General features: G+C 33.6%; 1 long non-coding RNA gene across 1 annotated transcript; it reads right to left on the bottom strand.

The window, feature by feature from the left end:
* Nucleotides 1–1,095: 1,095 nt before the first annotated feature.
* On the bottom strand, nt 1,096–2,620 carry LOC145070847 (uncharacterized). The gene is made up of 3 exons (XR_013690107.1): nt 2,515–2,620; nt 1,901–1,937; nt 1,096–1,476 (listed from the first exon to the last, which is right to left on the bottom strand). It is a non-coding gene; the product is annotated as an uncharacterized LOC145070847 (long non-coding RNA).
* Nucleotides 2,621–12,681: the final 10,061 nt, after the last annotated feature.

Below are 12,681 nucleotides of genomic sequence, written 5' to 3'. Positions count from 1 at the left end.
TAGATATCTCTAAACATCCCGCCTAGGGTCTTGACAATCTCTTTGTCATGAAAAAATGCGGAGACTCAAATGTATTCTCGGATACATTCTTCGCATGAAATGAATCAATAGTTTAGGCACCAGGGCGATGCACCTCGCAAGGAATGATTATCGTTGAACGTCTCGCCAAGGGCCAAGTTAACTTGTTAACTTGAAAAACTGTATTGAGATCTTTGATCGAGGATATGCAAGGGCTAACATCAAAAATAGCCATGAGTAGTTCTCCGATACTCAACAAATCACAGTGCGTTCCTCCGTGTTCACATAGATACTGCGAGTAGTCTCCTTCTGAGCCAAGGTTGGGTCCTTGAACAACTGTGGTGAGAAGGGTCTTTATGATTCTTTGATCCACAGGGATTTTTTTTGTCATGGTTACCTTCAAGACGCATCCATGCACTACAAGAAAATTTCGATTTAACTACGGAAAAATTCCGTAGCAAAAAGATGTAATTCCGTAGCTAAACCTAAATAACTACGGAAGTTGCTATGGAATTTGCCAATAAGATTCCATAGTAAGATTTCTTGTAGCAAAATGTTTAACTACGAAATTATAATTCCGTAGCAATTTTGCTATAGTCGTTGCTATGACGTCTACCCGTAGCATTTCAACTACAACACACTTCCATCACAATTCTGTAACAATGAATTCTGTAGCAAATTCCGTATCTATTTTGTTCCGTAGCAAATTTCGTAGCCATTTGGTCCATAGCAAATTTTGTAGCTAATTGTTCCGTAGCAAATTCCGTAGTCATTTGATCCATAGCAAATTCCGTAGCCAATTGTTCCATAGCAAATTCCGTAACCATTCCTTCCGTAACAAATTCCGTAGCCATTCGTTCCGTAACAAACTTTGTAACAACTTTTTTGTAGTCAATTCCATAACAATCATTGCATACCATTTTTTTTTATAAAATTCGTTTATTTAATTTGACTTATTATATTAATTTACAAAAATAGAATTAATATAAAACCAAAAATAACAAAGTATTTCTATAGAAACTAAAAGAAATATCCAATACATCAAAATATACGTATTTCAAAATCAAAAGTCGCTACAAATTTAACGTAAAACATTATTTGATACATAACATTATATCATTGATTAATAAAAGTTTTGACATGTTCACTCAATGTGTTAATGGCATTCATTGCTTGTGCAAGTTGTTGTTCAAACTTTGCTTGAACATCCACATTTTTCTGCTGAAACTCCACATTTTTTTTCTGAGCATCCTCATATTTTTGCTGAACATCCTCATATTTTCGTTGATTATCCTCATATTGTGTTATTTATTTTAACATCCTACTTTTTACTTTTAAAAATACAAAAACTAAAGAAAATAACAACTTACAATGTCATAGTAAGTATAAAAAATTAAACACAAAGCTTAAACTTGATAGTTTTGTTATCACCTGGATTGAATTTGATTGGATTGGAACCTAGAACAAAGAAAAAGTTGAAAGAGTTCATGCCTTTAATTAATATTGCATACATAGTCTCTTTCAAAAAAAAAATTGAATATACAAAGACTATTTGAGTATGATAAATGACCGTTTTACCCTTCACCAACTTAGCACATTATAACATAGTTCAAAGGAATGTTAGGAAGGGAAAAAGGGGTGTCTAGATAGTATACACATTAGCACATTATAGCATTTAAAATGAGGCCATTACTCAAATCATTTTAAACAAGAGTGTTAATACACAAACAAGATATAGGCCCAAAAATTCAAAATTATCTATAAAATATTTTGAATTTTGTATAAAATAAAGTTAGAAAAACAAATTAAAAACTAGAACCCTCATGGAATGATTTCTATGGTATAAAAGTGTATGCATGTTTGTTTGTTGGCAAAGAAATACCTTTCATGTAGTACTCCCAATCAATAGGTCCTGGCTCCTGCATTGTCCAACAAGAAAAATCATTAATTGATATATTATGAATGCTGATTATAAAGATATTTCATATAATTGAGATGCCAATAGTAGAATTTCAAGTCTCTGGATTAGTTGACAACAGAAGAATAGCAGAAACAAGCAGAGAAGAGTCAGGTAATCTTAAACCTAGAAAATTCTCATTCCAATTGCATCTACATGTTGTATGGAAATTTAAATGCTTTTGACAATCAAATTCAAAGAAACTGCGAGTTCCAAAATTACGATCAATTTAAATGAAAGTTCTCGATGTAAAACCATCATCAAGTACAGATCACATGGCATGATATCAACATCAAACCTAATCTGAATGTTATCAACGAAAATGCAGATCCGTATCGTTTAACATTTGACATCGATAGATTCAATATAGATAACACACAAAAGAAAAATACCAAAGGAGAGATAAAAACTAAGGTACAAAAGCATCAGGATTGATAGAGTTAACAGAAATTAACTCGCCTCGGATTCAATCAATATCCTTCAAGTCATTGGATGATAGAAAGAGAAAATGGAACAAAAAGAAGAGAGAAGAATGTTACCTAATAGGGATGAAGACGATCGAGGAGCTCCGATTGATCGATAATGGCATAAGTGATAGAGGAATGCGATCGGCGACAAATTTGATCTGATTTGGGGAAGAAGACTTATTTTGGTCAAAATTTGCTCATTTTCCTTTAATAAGATTTGCCCTTAATAAAACTGATGATATTGATTGGTACGTCGATTTTTTTTATATTATATATAAAATTTTAATGTTGTTTTAATGCGTATGATGCGGTTCTATTAAACATTCCTCTATCATCTTAATATTGTTTTGAGAAAGAAAATAAAACATTAAAAATACATATTAAACCTTTTTCATATATTGCAATTCGGTTTACATTGTTTTGGTTTTAAGAAATTTTCCTAGAAATTCACAAATAGTTTTCACTACTTATGCATCTTCTCATTGTTTTATTCTCGTTAGCTTTTTCTTTTATCTATTAAACATTTTTTAGTGAAATGTACCATTGGTATTCCTTCGTAAATAGATTATATATATTTAATAAAAAGTGCAAAATATTTACCACTAGTATAATAATTAAATTAAATGGCTCCTCATGAAGTGAATTGTCAAAAAATATTAACTTCTTGCTAGCTTCCGCATTTTTATTTATAATATTTTTTTTGTTTAAAAAATAGCTTTTGGGTGATGTTTTGCATAAACTGTACATTATGTTTTATTAATTATGTGTCGAATTGAGAAAAATGAAAAGAATCGTGTCAATTTGCAACATCTACTGAAACTTTTGGACCACAATAGTAAATGGATAATAAAGCAATAGAAATCCAAACCCTTGTTTGTTTTGTTATCCAGAATGCTCGTGAATTTGTTATCCTGCTGCCTATCTCGCACATATACACGTTTTTCTCCTTTCATACTATAAAATTAAACTAACAAAAAAAGTTGTGCCTACTTTAAGATAATAACAAAATGTTATTTTATTCATCTAATTTTATATCCTTTCTTTCAACTAATTTTATATCCTTCTTCATCAACTTGAAACCTGCTCGAGGAAAAAAAACAAAAAAAAATATATCAAAAATAATATTTTATTTTTGTTGGTGAGTTTTCAAAGATAATTGTGAACTTTTAATATATTTTTTTCAATAATCTTATATATTTTGCTACGGAAACATATGTCGTAACTACTTGAATACGGAATTTTTCGTAGCCAAATACCAATGGATTTTAATTTCGTAGCTATTTTGCAAATTCACCTTTTTGTAACTAGTTCCATAATAAATTAGCTACAAAATTTTATTTTGTAGCAATTTTTCCTAGCAAAATAGCTACGGATCCCAATTCCATAGCTAACTAGCTACGTATTTTTTTTCGTAGCCAATTAGCTACATAAATGGATTTTGTAACAAGTTTCATAGAGAACTAGCTACAACCAATAAAATTTGTAGCATTATTTGTGGTAAACTAGTTATGAATTTTAATTCCGTAGCAACTATTCAAGATTTAGCTACGGAATGAAATTCCGTAACCATTTCCGTAGCAAATTAGTTACAAACAACCATTTTGTAACATATTGCGTAGTACAATAACTATAAATTTAGATTCCGTAACAACTTTACGTAGCTATTTAAGATTTAGCTACATAATGCAATTTCGTAACCATTTATGTAGCAAAATAGCTACGGCAAGTCGTTTCGTAGCATATTCCGTAGTAAAATAGCAACGGATTTTGATTCCATAGTAACTTTCCGTAGCTATTTATGATTTTTCTTGTAGTGATGATCGAAGAAGAATATTTATTCAAAGGAACTAGAAGTGAAGATTAGTTTTCAACATTCAATCTTTCAACCCCAGAAGCAAGGTGAAGCTATACTTGAAGTTATGTGACAGATTGCATTGAAGCCCCCTCAATCAATATGTTGCTATCTATGAACTTGCTGAAGTGATCCAGAAGAATTGGTCTCTCTGTAATTATTTTGTTTGAAGTATTTCAAAGCTGAAAGTGCTGATTTTCAAGAACCTTTACAAGAAGCCTCTATACCCATTGTGCGTTCAAAGTCAATTTTGAAGAAAAGTCCAATTGTTCAAGATGAAGTCATTCATGCAGAAATTCATATGCTCATCTTGAAGTTGTGAAGAAATCGAAGGCAAGAGCTGAAACTCAAGATCAAAGAGAAGATTGAAGAGAAACTAAAGCTATAAATCATGGGGGACATTGCGAGGTCATAAATTATGGTTTATGCTTTGCTTTTCATAAGCTATTAGAGTTCCCGGTCTATGACTGAAAACACCATGTTTTGGTCTTGTTTGGACCGAAATCACATGTGATTTCGGTTAGGCTTAATGTTGTCTTGTTTGGGTTTTGGGTTAGGCCTTTTTTATTAGTTCTAGGTATATATATAGTGTTATTTTAGCCTTGTAAAAAGAAAATGACGTTTTTGTGTGACTCCATAACCTAAGGATGTGTTCTAGAGAGAAATGGAGAGAAAACCAAGTGTAATTTGAATCTTATGTACTAGACTATCATCAATATACTGTGCATTGAATATTCATCTGGTGTTCTCATTCCATATTAGATCATGCATCATTCACTAGATTGGGATTACGCACCATCATAGTAAATAGGGATGTCAACGGGGGCAAACGGGGCGGGGAGTGCATCTCCCGCCCCCGCCCCCGAAATTTCCCCGTTCCCCCGCCCCCGCCCCCGCCCCCGGAATGTTCAGCCTTCCTACTCCCGCCCCCGCCCCTGATTGATTTTGGGCTACTTTTTTTTTTGCTAAAAGAAGTTGTTATTTAGGTTAAAAGAAGCTATTTTTTAGATAACAAATAATTATTTATAGCAGAATTTTAGATGTTAAAAATAAAAAAAATAAAAAGTTATGACATTTTTAAAAATTATGCTAACAACTTAAAAACATGTTTTTGATGAATTTTGGAAGCTCAAAATCATGTTATTGTTTATTATATTTATATAATTAATATATGTAAATATATGTATAATTTATTAACGGGGTCCCCATGGGAATTTCGGGACAGGATTGCCTACCCCCGCCCCCGCCCCCGAAATTAAAACGGGGGTTAACCTTGCCCCCACCCCCGTCCCCGGTCCCGATTTTTAAAACAAATCCCCCAAATGGGATGAGGCCCCCACTGGAACGGGGTCCCACGGGACTTTTTGACATCCCTAATAGTAAATCCAATTGATACATAGCAATTTGGGGTTTTACACCCACATAGTGGTCTGAATCATTAAATGTCTTCCATATTCATTTTGCAACAATATAAACAGTCACCTACAAATTATAAAAAATGTACCCAATCAATTACAAAAGAAATAACAACATGCTTTCCAAGGTTTTCAATTTCAAAAGATACAAAAAGTAGGATGTTATAATGAGGAAAGGACTTATACAAATTCAAATGTTTTTTACAATTGGACTTGATACAAAAAGAACAAACCTAAGTATAACAACCAACTTTCAACTTGAGTATCAACAGAAAAATACACATAACATGCGAGTATCAAAATCAAGTTTAAAGAAAAGCAAGTTTGACATCAAACAATCAACTTAGTTATAGGTTTAGCTCGATGAAGTTCTAAAAATCTATTATACACCTACCGAACCCCACCATATATTTGTCTTATGGAACTCCCAAAAGAACAGGATCCTATACCATCTTAGACTCCAGTTGTCCAAATCACATTGCCATGTTAAGGAAATATTTTGAGACCACAATGTGATTCAACTTAATGAAGACAACCCAAAGGAATTTTAAGAATAAGGGACTGTCAAAATACTGAAATTAGAGTCCTTTTGAGATTTTTTAAATTAATTTATTTAAGTCAAAATGTGTAGAGATTTTATATCTCTATATAAATGTATTTCGTACTCTACATGAACTTTTTTCCTCTAGTTGACATTTACGTATCAAAATATAATGAATCAATCACTATAGAAAGAACTTTTACAAGGCTAAATCAACAAATTAGGTAAAGTAGAATTACTTTTCTGTTTTTTTTTTTTTTTTTTTTGCCTAAAATAAAAAATTCAACAGGAAGAATTCATAAAGCTATATACATATATATATATATATATATATATATATATATATATATATTGTTGGGTTCTGAGCATTCTAACACTTCCTAAGTGTACATGCAACCCTAAATACCTTGGATCTATGTTTTCTCTATTATACATGCAAATAAGAACATCCAAGGTATTATCCTAATCTAGCATACAAAAACTATGAATGTAACAAGATAGAATACATACCTCTTGATGTAGCTTGATGACTTCAAGCTTTAAGAGCTTAGCCCCAATAGTGTGGAAGCCTCAAGTGGAATCACAAATCACCAAGACACCTTGGAATACTTTAGAGAATATGATTACTTGGTTCTCTCTAGTGAAATTGGCTAGCCCTTCTTTAGTGTATCCACACTAGTGCCAATTTCACCAACCAAAGACATCTTCATATAGTATGGAGGATTAGGGTTAAACCCTAATACCCATGACCTTTCATTTCCTAGGATCCATGGGTTAAACACTCCATGGACTATCCATGAAAGCTTAGCCCAACCTAAATGAACTTGGCCCATTCCATATATATAAGAGTCCATATTTAATTAGTTCCTTTTGATCACTTAATTAATTATAAATTAATTCTTGATCAATACTAATTAAATAATATGATTCCATATTAATATATTAGAACTTATAATATATTAATAGTAATCATAAACATACTATTCTCAAAAGATTATCCATATGAATTGTGTCGGTGAAGTGCAACCCAAATGGACCATGTCGGGTCGGGTCAAGTACATACCAAATATAGTTATGGACTTAGACATTAATCCAACAGTCTCCCACTTGGATAAGTCTAAAACTATTATTGCGTATGACTTCAAACCTAACTGGCAATCGTAGCTCTTAAAGCCGCTGTCGAACTCTGACCTTGTCGGTGAACTCTGACCTTTGTCAATGACTTGTCCATTAGATAATGGATCATATATTCCTCCATTCTAGATATCATATGGACTGAGACATGGATTATAATCATTCTCTCTGTCCATTAGTTGTTTCCCGATTTGCGATTTATGACGACTGACTAATTGAACAAATCAAATCAGTCTTGGCCCGGCCGAGCACTTCCATTTGTCATCATCAAATCATCGAGGGGCCCACAGATATTGCTTTTATCCCGAAGGTAAAAGGAACGGATAAACTTCGACTCATATGGCTTGTTCTACTACTTGTTGAATCATACACAAAGGCACGTTTTATAACACCGAGTTACCGTATGCGTTTTCGTGCAATCAATGTACTATCAACTCATAGTAACAACTCATATCTCTAGGTTTGAAGAATATAAGATATTATCGTCTCATGATCACTCGTGATAAAATCCATGAAGTGATTCCAATGAGCGCGGGTTGAATCCAATACTCAGAACTTATGAGCACTCATGAGTGTTGTAGCCCTTTGTCCAACACCTTAGACCTCTACAAGCCAACCCATGACAGTCTTAATTCATATCTACTTCCAACATATGACCGACTGTGGATGATTTGAATAACTTAGTCATTCCGGAAGAATAACCCAGTTTATTCGGGAAGTCAAAACATGCAAAATGAAACACAATAATAATTGAATCCAATATGGTATCAACTCTTTGAACATAAATAAAACACCTTTTATTTATCACCATATGATTACACATTATTCATTGTATACTGTTTCAGCTATCAACTTTATTCTTGAATTTAAAACAATAGTTGTCCCATGCTCCAAGCATGTACACTATGTTTTCTTAAACACTAGTCATGCCATACACCAAGTATGCATACTATGTTTGTCTATGATCTTTACTTTGTGAACTAGATCAATTGAACATAACTTCAATAATTCTCTTTTCACACTCCCAAATCCTTACCGCAAATGCAAGAATTCCAAATTCATGCCATTTACTGAAATCTGTTAGATTCAAAACTTATATGCATTGATCCTCTTGTAACGATTATGCACAAACTCACAAAGACTTGGCAACAATCATTACAGAGTATTCCAAAGGAGATCAACTCCTTGTAAATATCCTTCTTGCATTAAGTTTCCTTAATCTTACACAGATTGAAATTTCTAACTTTGAAACATTTCCAGATTCCATTTTGACTATCACTTCTGAAAAAGAGTTGCCTCCTTACAGATTATGTCAATATGGTCTTTCCAGAATTATCACTATACTTCCAATTGTCCTTGAGTAACCAATCTTTGGTAAACCTTGGATTGTCCTTGACAATTGTTTAATCCTTTTAGTCATATCCAGTTCTAAACCTTTTCCCTTCTTAATGCCCCAGGCATTTGGAAAATTTTAGAACGGATGAATATAGCACATGTAATCGATCCTATATCTGAAGCATATGGGACACGATTCATGATGTCTCACATAAAGACTAAACCAGTCTTTTGCTATACTATTACCATTTCAATTTGCCAAGTTCTCATAATTCAGATTATGAAAAGGGATGTCGTAATCATAATCGAATTTAGAACGCAAATAATGGACTCATATACAGAACTTCCTTGTGTTGAGCCATTCCAACGTGAAATTCATATATATTTCCTTGACTAAATGATTAAAACCTCACGATCTAAACTTGTAGATTTGAGATGAAGTATAATTTCCTCTCCCTTAATTATAGCAAAACAACTTTTCCCAATTGAAACCTTTTGTTTTCTATAATTAACATTGCTAACTTGCAATATTTATCATAATTATCATGCTCCCACTAACATGATGATTATTAGCATAACACTTATGCTCCCACTAGCTTTGACATGTTCTCAGAAATCACCTGGACTTCTAGAAATCAATACTTCATTGACTTTCTTACCAAAGTTCAGATTTCTGATGCTAGATTGTTTTGATAAAACTTTATCAAAATCATACACCTTCCCTTAGATAGCACACTTGTGTGTCTAAACAATGATGAAGAGGTATGTCGTAATCATAATGGTTAGACCTTTTTGCCACTTCTCACAAGTCCAGGTTAGTGTGCCGGTAAACCACACACGCTCCACTAACGACTTTGAGAATGCAAATATCACAATTGCTATCTAGCTAAAATCTACTTAGTGAAAGTGTTTCCTCACCATCATTTTCATGAATCGGAGAGAAACCTTATGACACTTAGATTTAATGGTGTATGTGTTCTTATCCATGTGAATTGTCAAAATCATAGTCACAAGACAAGGATAATGACAAACCCAAACTCATATGGACTGAACTCAATCTTAATTTCTTGCCACCTGGCAGCTCAAGGGCCTACCATTGCTTCCAAGTTGTTGTGCAACAAATTGAGAACTCTAAGAACTCATATGCAAAGCCAACTTTAACTGGAATGGGCACAGAATATGTCAACACGATAGGTTATGAACCTCAAGTTGTGTGCTAGTGAAGAACTTCAGGTTCCATTCTTGATTAGTTCTTGAGACTTTCAAGACCTTTCAGACTCCCACTGTCCTCTTGACATATAAGACTCCCTTGTCAAACATCCAAGAGATAGTGTGGATTCTAATCAAGACAAACACTTCACACAATTGGCCTAATTTGGTCTTTGTTTTATCCAAAACATCACAACTTACCAATTTCAAATGTACTAGAGTAGAAAACTTTTACTCTTACATTTGACAAGTGTTTTAAACCTTCTTTTGAGACATGTCACTCAAGTTACAATCTTGGAGTATGACTCTAAGACTTGTATTGGAACGAAGTATGACTCATCTTCTTGATTTAACCATTTCAACAATTCAAGATCCCTCTTCTTAGTCATAAGAATGCACTAAGATTTCCTTAGAGAACTAATTGTGCTATGGTTTCTTAATCATTAAGATGATCACAAAACTGATACTAAAGTACTCTCCCATCTTTTCAGATTTGAGAAACTTTTATCCTTCTGCCTATGTTGATTCTTCTTATTCGCTCTGCCATACATTGGGACCTTTTCCAATGTCTCAGAGTTACACTTAAGCTTGTAAGTATAATCATATTTACTGAGCTTTAGTAAACTATGACGAATAGTCTTATCAATCTTTTGTGGTGGACTTAATCAGTCCACAAGAATGTGTACTCGATCCCTTAGTCCTTTACTTGACTCACACATCCATGTGACCGAGTAATTAGTCTTAATTTTCCAATACTTGAAAGTTCTCATTCATCATGCTATACAACTTGCATGATTCCAAGTTCCGGTCCAATTGAAACTTGGGTGATGAGAATCTTTCCTTATTTGGTAAATCTAGACATTACCACAAATGAAAGAATCAATTTCATATTTCCACTCTTGCTCTTAATGGAATCATATAAGCAACAATTTTTCCTTAAATGCCATTGTAAGGATATTTTAAAATAAATAAAATCAAAAATTTTTCTTTTATTTTTAAACTTTGCGGAAAAACTTATCCTTACAATCCATATGAAAACTTGTTGTTATCTATTCCTAAGCAATATCTCATAACTCCTAAGAAGTAGCTGAAGAATCCGATTTTTCAAACTATGCGATAGAAATCCATCTATGCGATCAGATTCAACATATTCTTTCTTTAGGTTTCTTCATTTTTCTTTGATTCTTAAAACATCACCATGTGACCCAGTCACATCAAGTATCAAGAATCTCAGAATAGAAACTTAACAGAGTTAGATAGTGGACTTTACCTGAAGTAGAGTCAAACTTATTGACTTTAACATCCTTAGGTAAATTTGGCAGCTTCGTGACCAATGCCCCTTCCTTTGGCAATATAAACATATGAACCCTTTGATAATGGTACACGAGACTATCACAGACTTAGCTTTTCTCTTTACCATTTGGTCAACCGAGTTGACTATGGCTGATCCCTTTCCATCGGGAAGAGAGAGCTTTACTAGATATCCAATGTCATCATTGTCAATGTCCATAAAGTTTTAGGAAGTTGATCTTAGCAAATAGATAAGATCATTAAGGGTCTTGTCATAGTCTGTTTCATAAGTGTCCCAAAGGAACTCACTATGTGACTTAGAAAGTGATTGAACCACCAACTTTCTCAAGACTTTGACACCCAACTCTCCCGGCTTGTCAATATGTGACTACATCTCCAAGATGTGATCACACCTAGACCTTGCCTTGCCAATAGGGCTTGAGTGACCTTAAAATTTTCAAGAACTTGTGGGTTGGGGAGAATAATTGGAGGAGGTGAAAGAAGTATGATATCCATGGGACATCATCTTCATTAGGAAACCTTGTTTCAAGAGATTTGGGAAGATCATAGGTATCTAAACCAGACATCTTTTGGGAGATATTCAAGATAGTTGATTTAAAGTCCTTAATATGACACCCAATATGAAATATTAAGGCTAGGACCCAACAAACTATTTTATAACTTAGAAGAGGTATGTCGTAATCCAAGCTATAAAATATTTGAAGGTAGGTGAATGACGATTCACCAATTTCCACCAAGATAAACGAAATGTATTATTAGGTTTTAATTGGTTTTGAAACTCCTAGATCTTTGAGATTCATTGAACTTTTCAAAGGCATGTTTCAATCTCGAGTGTGCCCTTCAGGTTTTGTGACTGGGATGCCGAGGATCACAAAACAAGGTGTGAAGTAACCATGCAAATCACTTGGTACCCTTAATAAATTACCCCTCAATCAATGTGCCGGTTAACCACACACGCTCCATCGATACTATGATAAATATTAAGTCACCCTTTACCTACCTTGTTAAGTCCAAGTTAGTGTGCCGGTTAACCACACACGCTCCACTAACGACTTAGACAAAGTGTAAAGTGTAATTTCATGGGTTAGCACCTTATTCACATTTTTCCTAAGTAACTAAGATTGGGTATTATTAAGAGTTTAGTTACTTAGTATTATCATTAATACTTTTAATGAAGGGAGAATTCTAGTCCTGTCAAACCCGTTCGGCTAACGACCCTCCACCAGTCAAGCAAGCGGTGGGTGAGAGTGGACACCCATTAAGTTGCCATTTTATAGGCAACAACCTTATACCCACCTTATAGACCGGCTTCGTGAATGAGGCGTACTAGCGGTAAGACTGACTTTACTCTTATACATATATATATTATTAAGTTATAATATTATAAAGTATAAGTGGTTGAATTTTAACTTTTAAAATTCTAAGGGCTAACTTGGAATTAA

The sequence above is a fragment of the Lactuca serriola genome, chromosome 1 (genome assembly GCF_051521515.1).
Source record: "Lactuca serriola cultivar US96UC23 chromosome 1, Lser_US96UC23_V15, whole genome shotgun sequence".
Taxonomy (NCBI): Eukaryota; Viridiplantae; Streptophyta; class Magnoliopsida; order Asterales; family Asteraceae; genus Lactuca; species Lactuca serriola.
Note: the sequence above shows the minus strand (reverse complement) of the source record. Positions and strands in the feature narration are given on the sequence as shown.